Below are 12,684 nucleotides of genomic sequence, written 5' to 3' on the forward strand. Positions count from 1 at the left end.
TTAACTTTGTAATGATTCTTGTACGAATGTATACAAAGTGTTCATCTCGTTGATTTTGAAAGATGTTTAGAAAAATATAACTCGGCGATGATTCTGGTGCGAATGTATACCAAGTGGTGATTTTCTAAAAGATGTTTTGAAAAGTGTGAGGTGTGAAAAGTATTTTAAGCTGTGAGCAAGCATTTAAGAGTTATACCTAACCAAGGTCTTTATAGGTATTTCCTATCCTTAGGAGGGTAAAATTGTCCTTACTATTGAGAAGTAAGTAGTCTTATCCTTTGGATGTAAAGGGACATTGTGGGGTCGTCGATTGGTCATTGAAGACAACATTTGTAAGGATACCTTAGCATTCGAAGATGCGATCATCATTTAATCGTAGGCTACAACGAAGGGTCATCAAGGGACAAAGTCATATATTCGAAGGCAACGTTCGAGGGACAAGGTCATATATTCGAAGGCAACGTTAGAGGGACTATGACTTATCTTGTAGGGACATTGACCTTTTGATCGAAGGGACTATGACTTATCTGTTTAGGGATGATGATGATTTAATCGAAAGGGTCTTTGCTAAGGGTATCCCCACATTCGCGGGACATGACCGTAATATCGTAAGGCAACAAAGAGAGGGTTACCCTAGAGGTGCAAGTGTGGAAATGATTGGATTCAGATATATTATCTTGAATTAATTTATCTAAGTTCGATTATTTATCTTTCCCTGCAATCCTATTAGCATACATCTAGACAGTTATATTCACAGTATGGAAAAATTAAAGTGCGAAAAATAAGACTACGTTATTACATGGCTTCGGGATGGGGGTACATAATTTAAAAGAGGATATAAAATATCTAAATCTTAACTAACGAGTACAAAATTAAAAGGGCATACAAAATAATAAAACCTAATTAAACTAAAGAGAAAGAAATAAAAAAAAATCCTAATTAAATCTATTACATAGAAAGTTCATGATAAATGAAATAAATAAACTAAATTTAAGAATGAATTAAGAATATTTTTAGTCTATAATAATAGAAACTTTTTTTTATGAATTTATGGAAAAACTTAGACTAAATTGATAGAAATTTTAAAAGAAAAGAGAGAAAAAAAATATAATTAGATTTTTATTATTCAAAATAGCCCATTTTAATTAATTAAGTGATATATGAAAATTTAATTAATAAACTAGATTAAATTATATCCTAGTTTAAATAACTAATATAATATATTAATTAGAAAATTAATTAATGGGTTTTATTTTAAGAATAGAAAAATAATGGTGAATTAATTATGGTGGAAAGGGAGTAAACATAGTAAAAACACTAAAAAACTAAAAAATAGGTCCTGGGGGCTTGAATTAAGGAGTATTGCAAGATAATCATGCTGGATGCAAACTCCATAATGAACACTTACTGGGGATTTGATTCTTCTAGCTTGCTCAGTGTATGTGTGTTGTTCTTATTCAGGCTATGAGTGCTTTATGGCTGCTTCTCTTTTCCCTGCCCGTGAATCTTCTTGCTTCTGTCTTGCCTTGTGTATCTTCTTCTGCTGTATCTCTCCTCTTTTTTCTCCTTTTTTCTCGCTGCAGTCATATGGAGTATTTATAATGGTGTGGATTAGGGTTTAACCTTGCTAAATATTTGGATCCCTTCCTATACATTTTGCATGGGCTGGTATTTCAAAAGTTCAAATTCCACGTGAGGCATGGAATATTCATTCAAACTTCACTTTTCTAAATTATAGTAAAATGCAATTTAATAATAAACCAAAAATAAAATTAATTTAAAGTTTTAAGTGCACAATTAAAATTAAAATTTTTATTATTAAATTAAAGCCAAAATTATTTTTATAAAACAAAACCATCATATGATAAATAATACTATGATTATTTATATATTTTTGGTTTGGATTGGTCTTAAATATCTATTATTATAAATAAATATTTATTAAATACAAATATTATTATAAATAATGAATAATTTAAATGACTTTTAACAAATAAAAATTAATTTAAATTTTAGTTACATAATTGAATTAAAATTTAAACCTATTTCTATTTTTACTTTCATCATTTAAAAAAAATCAAAATTATTCTTACTTATATCAACAAAAATTATTTTATAATTTATGGGCTTTTAAAAAAATGTTACTCTTATAAATAAATTTTATTAAGTAAAAAAAGTGAATTACTAAATAAATACTATTTATAAATAATGAATAAATGGAACATGAGTCACTAAATTATAAAAAATAGTTATTATAATTTAATGAGCTTCAACAAATAAAATTAATTTAAAATTTTAATTATACAATTAAAATTCAAATCTATTTTTATTTATCATTAAATTAAAACTATTTTATTTCTAAATATAAAATTTATTTATATCATACAGATAACCAAAATTATTATTATTTTTTATATCTGTATCACATAATAAATAAATTAAAATTTATAATTTATATGAGAATGTATGCTAATGAATGAATGCAAATGTGAAATGAATGCCATGCATGAATCAATTTATCATAAAAATTAACAGGCAAATTTTGGGGTATGACAGCTGCTCCTGTTCAATATTTTTAAACCAAGAGAATTAGAATGGTATGTACGCCATTCGTGATCTGGAGGTGGAAGATTATTGAACACTTAGAATGCCCCAAAAATTTGCACTTGTTAATTAAAAGATAGTCTTGATGGAGATGGGTTTAAAGATGCCATCCAGAAAGTTTGATGATGAGAGCTTCAGAGTGCGTCGTACATTAGACCATATCTGAAGACATGGGTGTCACACTGGGTCGTACGCTAGACCGTATAATGAGTCATCCATTAGGTGATATTAGGGTGAGCAGAACCTGATGAGATAAGGATTAGAATGGGTCATACGCTAGACCATATCTGAGTAGCAGAGTGAGCCGTCCATTAGGCTGTATCTGGAGAAATAAAGATCAGAATGGATCGTATGCTAGATCGTATCTGAGTAGTAGAATGAGTCGTCCGTTAGGCTGTATCTGGCTATAAAAAGTAGTCGTACGCTAGACTACATTTCAGAATGTACCGTACGCTAGGTAGTATCTGATGAGAAGAGCCAGATTGGGTCGTACACTAGACCATATCTGAGTTGCAGAATGAGCCGTCCATTAGGCTGTATCTGAGGATAAAAGATCAGAATGGATTATACGCTAGATCGTATCTGAGTAGCAGAATGAGCCGTCCATTAGGATGTATCTGATGATAAAAGGGGTAGTCATATGCTAGACTACATTTCAGAATGTACCGTACGCTAGGTAGTATCTGAGGGGATGAATATCCAAATGGGTCGTACGCTAGACCGTATTGGAACAGTTGAAGGAACCATACGTTAGGCTGAATCAGAATGAGCCGTACGTTAGGCTATATCTGATAATATTTGTATATGTTGTATTTGCAATAAATGTCTGGGATGGGCTTAAAGATGCCATCATTAGGAGGATATCAGAATGCTTGTCAGAATGAATATTCATATGGATTATATCTGAAAGATGTATCTGAATCTTGAATGTAATCGATAAAGATATCCGTCTGAATGAATCTTTATTTTGACTGTATCAGGAGGATAATTAACTTGGAAAAAAAAGAGTTAGCCTCATGCCATGTCATGATGCATGAGATGTTTTATGCTCTTGAAAATAAATGCGAACATTGCATGCATGTATATGCTGTGAAATGATGCATGAATGAATTATGCGTCTGAAATTTTTTGCCATGGGAAAATAAATCCCGATATTATGGTTGGAGATATTTGTATTGATGACCCTTTCTTAGCTGGGGATATTTGATTTCTGTCTGATGGTAGAAATATTCAACAGAACCTGACTGGGGATAAAAGAGATGACCAGTCTGTCTAGTAGTGTCAATTTCTTCTAGGAATAACTGGTTTTGCTGGGGAATAAGATTTGCAACCGGATTTGTTAGAACGCATGGTTAAACCTTATCCTTGATCCTAAAGTCTTTTAGTAATTGCTATTTCTATTTTATGCATGTATTTTCGGTAAACATCAATCATATTCAAATGCATATATTAATTCGAATTAAATCAATGGACGTTTATGCAAACAAAACGGAGAAAGTAAAACAAAAGTATCTTTTTGGAAATAAAATTATATTGATTTTGAAAGAGGGCCTATAAACAAGCAATTTTAATACAAGGAGACAAAAATCCTAGTAAGAGGAAATTGTCAAGAAAGCAAAGAAAAACAGCTATTGAAAAAAAAGTCCTATTGATTTTAATTCTACTACTGCTATTATGTCTTCAAGCATCTCATCTCTTGTTGTCGGATAGAAGTGATTGGCTTGTTCAGTCTCTTTGACTTTGGTGAAGCTGACCGAGAATGGGACATAGTCATACGCTTTAATCCCTAATTTTTGCCTGGACCGCCTTTTCAGGTTTTCAGTCCACCAGGATACCCTTTTTGCCCAAGCCGCCTTTTCAGGTTTTCGACTTGCCGGGTGTACATTTTTATATGTTTATCCCTAATTTTTGCCCGAACCCTTTTGGTTCGCCGGGATGCCCTTACTTTTGCCTAGATATGTCGACCTAGCGGGTCTCTTTTATGCGTAGTATTTTTTAACTATGTCCACGTTCACGGGATGCGGGAAATCTTCGCCATCCATTGTAGCAAGCATCATGGCTCCACCAGAGAATACCTTCTTAACTACAAATGGCCCTTCGTATGTGGGAGTCCATTTGCCTCTAGGATCACCTTGTGGTAGAATGATACGCTTTATCACCAAGTCGCCAATTTGATACACCTGTCTCTTGACTTTTTTATTAAATGCCTGGGTCATGCGCTTCTGATATATCTGCCCATGACAAACAGCCGCAAGTCTCTTTTCATCAATCAAATTTATCTGATTGAGTCGAGTCTGAATCCATTCATCTTCATCTAAGCCTGCATCTTTCATAATTCTTAGAGAGGGAATCTGAACTTCCACTGGTAAAACAACTTCCATTCCGTAGACTAAAGAGAAAGGAGTTGCCCCTATCGAAGTGCGTACTGAAGTGCGATAACCATGAAGAGCAAATGGTAACATCTCATGCCAGTCTTTGTATGTTACTGCCATCTTTTGTATAATCTTCTTAATATTCTTATTAGCAGCTTCTACGGCGCCATTCATTTTTGGCCGGTACGGAGAAGAGTTATGGTGTTTTATTTTGAACTGCGTGTAGAGTTCAGTAATCATCTTGTTGTTCAAATTAGTACCATTATCAGTGATAACTCTTTCAGGGATGCCATACCGACAAATAAGACTATTCTTGATGAATCGTGCCACCACATTCTTGGTGACAGAAGCAAATGAGGTTGCCTCTACCCACTTCGTAAAGTAATCAATAGCAACAAGAATGAAACGATGTCCATTAGAAGCAGTAGGTTTAATCTCTCCAATCATATCAATGTCCCACATTGCAAAGAGCCAAGGGGCTGTCAACACGTTCAATGGAGCAGGAGGTACATGTACTTTGTCCGCATAGATCTGGCACTTGTGACAAGTTCTGGAGTGATGGTGGCAATCAGCTTCCATGGTAGACCAATAATACCCTGATCTCAGAATCTTCTTGGCCATCGTATGTCCACTAGAATGAGTCCCAAAAATACCGTCATGCATGTCTTCCATAATCTTTTCTGCTTCCTTTTTATCCACACAACGAAGCAAAGTCGAATCATGATTACGTTTGTATAATACTCCATTACTTAAAAAGAATTTAGCGGAGAACTTCCTCAGAAATTTTCTGTCATTGATGGATGCCCCTTCAGGGTATTCCTGAGTTTCTAAACATCTTTTTACTTCGTGGAACCAAGGTTTCTCTTCTACTTCATCAGCATTAAGTTCATAAAAATATGTTGGTTCATCTAATCGTTCAATGGTGATCATGGGAGATTTATTGTCCCATCTGACTCTGAACATAGATGACATGGTAGCCAATGCGTCTGCCAATTGATTCTCTTCTCGTGGAATATGTTCAAATGTAATCTCTTCAAAGTATGGGATTAATGTCAACACCCGCTCTCAATAAGGGATGAGATTCGAATGTTTAGTGTCCCATTCTCCTTTGATCTGACTGATTACTAAGGCTGAGTCTCCGTACACACTCAAAAACTTGATTCTCAGGTCTATAGCAGCTCTGAGTCCCAAAATACATGCTTCATACTCAGCCATATTATTGGTACAATCAAAACATAGTCTAGCAGTGAAAGGTGTATGGCAACCCTTGGGAGAAATAATTACAACACCAACACCATTGCCCAATGCATTAGAAGATCCATCAAAAACCATAGTCCATCGGGATCCCAGTTCGGGTCCTTCATCCAGTCCAGGTTCTTCATAATCAGTAACAAGCATAACATCCTCATCAGGGAACTCAAAATTCATAGATTGGTAATCATCAACTGCTTTATGAGCCAAATGATCAGCTAACACGCTTCCTTTGATTGCTTTCTGGGTAGTATACTGGATATCATACTCTGTCAAAATCATCTGCCATCTTGCTATTCTTCCGGAGAGAGCAGGTTTCTCAAATATATATTTGATAGGATCCATCTTAGAAATCAATAAAGTGGTATGATTCAACATATATTGTCTTAGTCTGCGAGCAGCCCAAGCCAAAGCACAACAAGTTTTCTTAAGCAGTGAGTATCTTGTTTCACAGTCGGTAAACTTTTTGCTAAGGTAGTATATTGCATGCTCTTTTCGACCAGACTCGTCATGTTGCCCCAGCACACACCCCATTGAATTTTCTAACACGGTCAAATACATGATTAGAGGTCTTCCTTCAACTGGTGGCATCAGAATTGGAGGTTCTTGGAGATACTTCTTGATTTTGTCAAAAGCTTCTTGACATTCATCATTCCATATTATCTCTTGATTTTTCCTCAGTAATTTGAAGATGGGTTTGCAAGTAGCAGTCAAATGGGAGATAAATCGGGTAATGTAATTCAAGCGTCCCAAGAGACCTCTGACTTCTTTATCTGTACGGGGAACTGGCATTTCTTGAATAGCTCTCACCTTAGCCGGGTCAACCTCAATTCCTTTACCACTGACAATAAAGCCCAAGAGTTTACCGGATCTTACTCCAAAGGTGCATTTGTTCGGGTTCAATCTCAACTTGTATTTCTTCAACCTCTCAAACAGTTTGTATAAATGTTCGAGATGTTCTTCTTCAGTATGAGATCTGGCTATCATGCCATCCACATATACCTCTATTTCATGATGGATCATATCATGGAACAAAACCACCATAGCACGCTGGTATGTTGCCCCTGCATTCTTTAAACCGAATGGCATTACTTTGTAACAGGAAGTGCCTCATTGCGTCACAAACGTAGTTTTCTCCATGTCTTCAGGTGCCATCTTAATCTGGTTATAACCTGAGAATCCATCCATGAATGAGAATACCTTGTGTTGAGCGGTGTTATCTACCAGAACATCAATGTGCGGAAGTGGAAAGTCATCTTTGGGACTTGCTTTATTCAAATCTCTGTAATCTACACACATTCGCACCTTACCATCCTTCTTTGGCACTGGTACCACATTAGCAACCCATTGAGGATAATAAGTAACAGCTAGAAAACCTACATTAAATTGTTTCATAACCTCGGCTTTGATTTTCTCAGACATTTCAGGACGCATGCGACGAACCTTTTGCTTAACAGGATGACAATGTTCCTTCATCGGCAAACGATGTACTACTATATCAGTATCCAGTCCTGGCATGTCTTCATAAGACCAAGCAAAAATCTCTACATAGTCATGTAACATCTGAATCAATCTTTCTTTGTCACTGTTTTCCAAGCCTGCTCCTATTTTGACTTCTTTCTTGTCTACTTCAGTACCCAGATTTACAATTTCAATTGATTCCTCATGCGGTTGTATAGTCTTTTCTTCTTGCAGTAACAGTCTGGCAAGCTCTCCAGGCACTTTGCAATCTTCCTCACTTCCATCCTCGGCTTGGTAGATCGGATTTCTAAAGCCATAATTAACAGTAGCAGAATTATTATCAACAGGATCCAGAGTGGATATGGATCTGCAATTTGTTACGTGAGTGTGTGTAAGAAAACATAGCTTATTTGAAAGATGACAGGAAAGATAATGATAACATGAAATTATATCACATTTTAGGACTTAATTCAATTAGATTATATTATCATTTACTTTAATTTATCTCATTTTATCAGATATTATGCGGTATTTCCTTTCTATTTATGTCAGGTATCCATTTTGAAGCAAAAGTGAAAAAGGGAAGAAAAGGAGGTGTAAGAAGGAATAAAAAGGAAACAAATAACAAAGACCAAGCCCAGCCCAAAGAAAGCGCACGTTGTGCCTGTGACGGGCGTCACAAAGGTTGTGACGAGCGTCACACTAAGCACACTCCTGTGACGAGCGTCACACATGGTGTGACGGACGTCACACCTTTCCCCTATATTTTTGGCACTAGGAACGCAACTGACCACGTTGAAAGCTATTTCCACGCTTGACCCTCGGAACGAAAAGACCTCGTATACGGAAACCCTTGGAAAGCAGTTACACAAGTAGCAGTATAAATAGCAGCTAATTGGGAAAGCTCTCGGTTCGGAGATTTTCCACGCCTTTTGCCGTTTTCGCATTTTTTTCTTCTTCCAGCAGTTTAGGCTTATATTTTTATAGTATTACTTTGCAGAATTTTTATTGTTTTACCTTTTTGCAATTCTATTTTCTTTTCTAGCATTTAATTAATTCTTTTCGCACAATAGTTTTTACACCGGAAACTATTGTGCAACTTTTACCGGATCTAACCTTACGTTAGAATCTAGTTTTTATTTCCTTCGTTTTAATTTGTTGTTTAATTGAAGAATCCAAGAACAAATCCTACTGGCTTGTGGTAGAGTGTTCAAGACTATTGTTTAACGCATTCAGGTTCTTTAATTATTATTTAATGCTTTGTTTTATTACTTATTTATATTATCTGCCTGGGATGAGTCTGTTTATGCATGATATGTATTTTTGTTTGTTTAGCATGTCTGGCTAATTCGCCTAGATATAAGTATGTAAAGTAAGCGAAATAAGGGATCAAGACTAAGTCGGTTTAATCAAACTTAAAATTAAAATCAATCTTTTTACGGTCTCAATTTACAGGTTTAATAACAAGAATTTTTTACAAAAGTAAAAGACATAAAGAAGTTAAAATCAATAGAGCGAGAGTTTGAGGTTTTAACTGGACAGTGTAAATTAGGCATTAATTCTAGATCAGGGCGAGAGCAAGTTTTAGAGTTAATTAAATTCTGACCTTTTCCAAAAAGTATTCTTAAAGATTGAATGTGAGGACGAGAGTTAAGCATTCGGGTTTAATTGTATAACCTAAGTCAACAGAGCGAGAGTTTGAGATAAGGGTGTTTAAAACGGTCAGTGTTTTCTTAAAAAGAGTTTCTGCAACTTTATTGCTTTCAAAAAGTGGTTTTTGACTTAATTATAAGTGACAGCTACATTAACATAAAGTCATGGTTTATTCAACAGAGCGAGAGTTTGAGATAAAACCTTTAATCAATAAAGTTAACTGAAACGATTTATTTTAAAACCAAGAAACCGACAAAGAATTGATTCCCTAATTACGACGAACTACATACCGATATCCGATTTATTAATATTTAATCTAGATCTTAGTTTAGTTTTTAGCTTCGCCCCCAAACAATCAACCATTATTCACCTTAGCTTTACGTAGTAACCTTAGATAACGGTATATCGATTCATAAGTCCCTGTGGGATCGATATCTTTTAAAACTACGCGATAGAACTGTGCACTTGCAGTTTGTACCCCAAATTCGACTCATAAAGTCGCGATCAAGTTTTTGGCGCCGTTGCCGGGGACTTTTATTTAATCGATATCGTAACTCTTCCGTTACGCTGTAGAGACTAAGGTTTCTTTTTCTTCTATTCTTTCTTTCGTTGATTTGTATGCCACGCACTCGCTCACAAGGCGAACCGCTCTATTTACGAATCAACGATATCGAACTATATCTCCGAGTCTTACGACGAATTCGGGAATATCGTGCTGCAAACAATCTCCCTCCTATAGAACTTCCTGATTTCAAAAACCTTTTTCCTTCGATAACCGAGATGGCAGAACCAGCTCGTGCTCTTAGAGATTACGCCGCTCCATCGCAAGATGAGCCGCATTCAAGTATTGCTCCGCCCGCAATCGAAGTAAACAACTTCGAACTTAAACCTTCGCTGTTGCAGGCGGTGCAACAGAACCAATTCTCTGGAAATCCTACCGAGGATCCAAACCTTCATTTATCCGTATTTGTCCAATACGCTGATACTGTTAAAGCTAATGGTGTCACTTCAGAGGCAATTCGACTTCGTCTTTTTCCTTTCTCATTAAGAGATAGCGCTAGAAGATGGCTTCAATCTCTCCCTTCCAACTCAGTCACCACATGGAACGAGTTGAAGAAAGTTTTTCTTGCCCGATACTTTCCGCCAAGCAAAACAGCTATGTTAAGAGCCCAGATAAACGGATTTAAACAGAAAGACAACGAGTCTCTTTTCGAAGCATGGGAAAGATATAAAGACATGATGAGACTTTGCCCACACCACGGTTTGGAAGACTGGTTAGTAATTCACACATTTTATAATGGTCTCTTATACAACACAAGGTTAACAATAGACGCCGCTGCAGGTGGTGCATTAATGAACAAACCTTATGCTGATGCTTACCAGCTTATCGAGAGCATGGCCCAAAACCACTATCAGTGGGGAACCGAACGAACAACGGTGGAAAAACCTCAAACGAAAACTGGCATGTACGAGATAAGTAACCTTGATCACGTTAACGCAAAAGTGGATGCTTTGGTCCAGAAAATTGAAATTTTAAACGTATCACCTCCAGCCGTCGTGGTTGCTATAACTCAGAATTGCGAGGTCTGTGGAATCCAAGGCCACACTCCTACGGACTGTCAACTCTTGACAGGAATCCAAGCAGAGCAAGTAAACTATGCTCAAGGAAGCCCCTATTCGAACACCTATAACTCAAATTGGAAGAACCATCCAAACTTTTCATATAAGAGCAATAACGCTTTGTACGCACCTGGACAGTCTCCTAATCAAGCCCCAGCTATACCTCCGGGATATCAGAAACCGAACCCATCCATGCCTAACAATAACGCCCCTAGGAAATCCAACTTGGAAATCATGATGGAAAACTTTATAGCTTCCCAACAACAAACCAATAAAGATTTCCTAAACCAGAATGTACACACTGGCGAACAACTTAAACAACTAGCAAGCAAAGTAGATGCCTTGGCTACCCATAACAAAATGCTGGAAACACAAATATCACAAGTAGCCCAACAACAAGCACCTACTGCTGCCCCAACTGGTACATTCCCTGGACAGCCCCAACCTAACCCGAGAAGCCACGCTCATGCAATTATATTAAGAAGTGGAACGGAAGTGGAAGGACCGTCTGATCCAAGGATAGAAAACCAAAACCCTAAGAAATCAACTGAGGAAAGTGAACCTAAGGAAAAGGAAGAGAGTAATAAGGAAACCCTAGAAAAGAAGGAACCTTATGTACCTCCACCACCTTACAAACCACCTATACCTTACCCTCAAAGGCTTGTTAAAACCAAAGATGCGGGCCAATTTAGAAAATTTGTTGATCTCCATAAACAATTAAACGTTACAATTCCGTTCACCGAAGCTATTACGCAGATGCCCTCATATGCTAAATTCTTAAAAGAAATCCTTTCTAATAAGAGGAAACTTGAGGATAGCGAAACCGTTACACTCCCTGCCGAATGTAGCGCTATAATCCAAAACATGCCCCCTAAACTCAAGGATCCAGGTAGTTTCTCTATACCCTGTCACATAGGAAAATTTGTCATTGACAAAGCCTTATGTGATTTAGGAGCCGGAATTAGCGTTATGCCTCTATCCATATGTAAGAAACTGGAAATGGGAAAATTAAGACCAACCAAAATGTCTGTGCAACTAGCAGATCGTTCCATCAAATATCCTGTAGGAATCCTTGAAAACGTTCCCGTACGCATAGGTCAATTCTACATTCCCACTGATTTTACAATTATGGACATTAGAGAAGATGATATTACACCCATTATACTGGGAAGACCATTCTTAGCAACTGTCGGTGCAATCATAGACGTAAAACGAGGACGACTCACCTTCGAAGTAGGTGAAGAGAAAATTGAATTCATTCTTTCCCAATTCTTGAAAGCACCTGCAATAGAAGATACATGTTACTTCATGGATATCATCAATGAATGCATAAAAGAAGCAGAGTTAGAAGAAGACAAATCATCTGATTGCCTTGTAGAAGACAGATCTAACCAATGTTTGGCAATAACACCGGATCCTACGCAATGTCTTAACAAACCAACCCCTGACCTGAAAACACTTCCCAAAAATCTGAGATATGAATTCCTAGACTTAGAACTTGAACGACCTGTGATAGTTAATGCAGACCTAGGAAGACTCGAAACAGAAAAACTCCTACATATCTTAAGGAAGTATCCAACCGCACTAGGGTACCACATCACCGATCTTAAAGGAATAAGTCCTTCTATTTGTATGCACCGCATCATGTTAGAAGAAGACTGTAAAACCTCTAGGGAACACCAGAGAAGACTAAATCCGATCCTGAGTGAGGTAGTAAAGAAGG

At 36.7% G+C, this 12,684-nt stretch overlaps 1 pseudogene; it reads right to left on the minus strand.

Annotated features, from left to right (window-relative positions):
• Positions 1-10,506: 10,506 nt before the first annotated feature.
• LOC127089647 (uncharacterized) lies at positions 10,507-10,606 on the minus strand (annotated as a pseudogene).
• Between the last annotated feature and the right edge of the window lie 2,078 nt (positions 10,607-12,684).

This window comes from Lathyrus oleraceus, chromosome 5 (genome assembly GCF_024323335.1).
Source record: "Lathyrus oleraceus cultivar Zhongwan6 chromosome 5, CAAS_Psat_ZW6_1.0, whole genome shotgun sequence".
Lineage (NCBI taxonomy): Eukaryota > Viridiplantae > Streptophyta > Magnoliopsida > Fabales > Fabaceae > Lathyrus > Lathyrus oleraceus.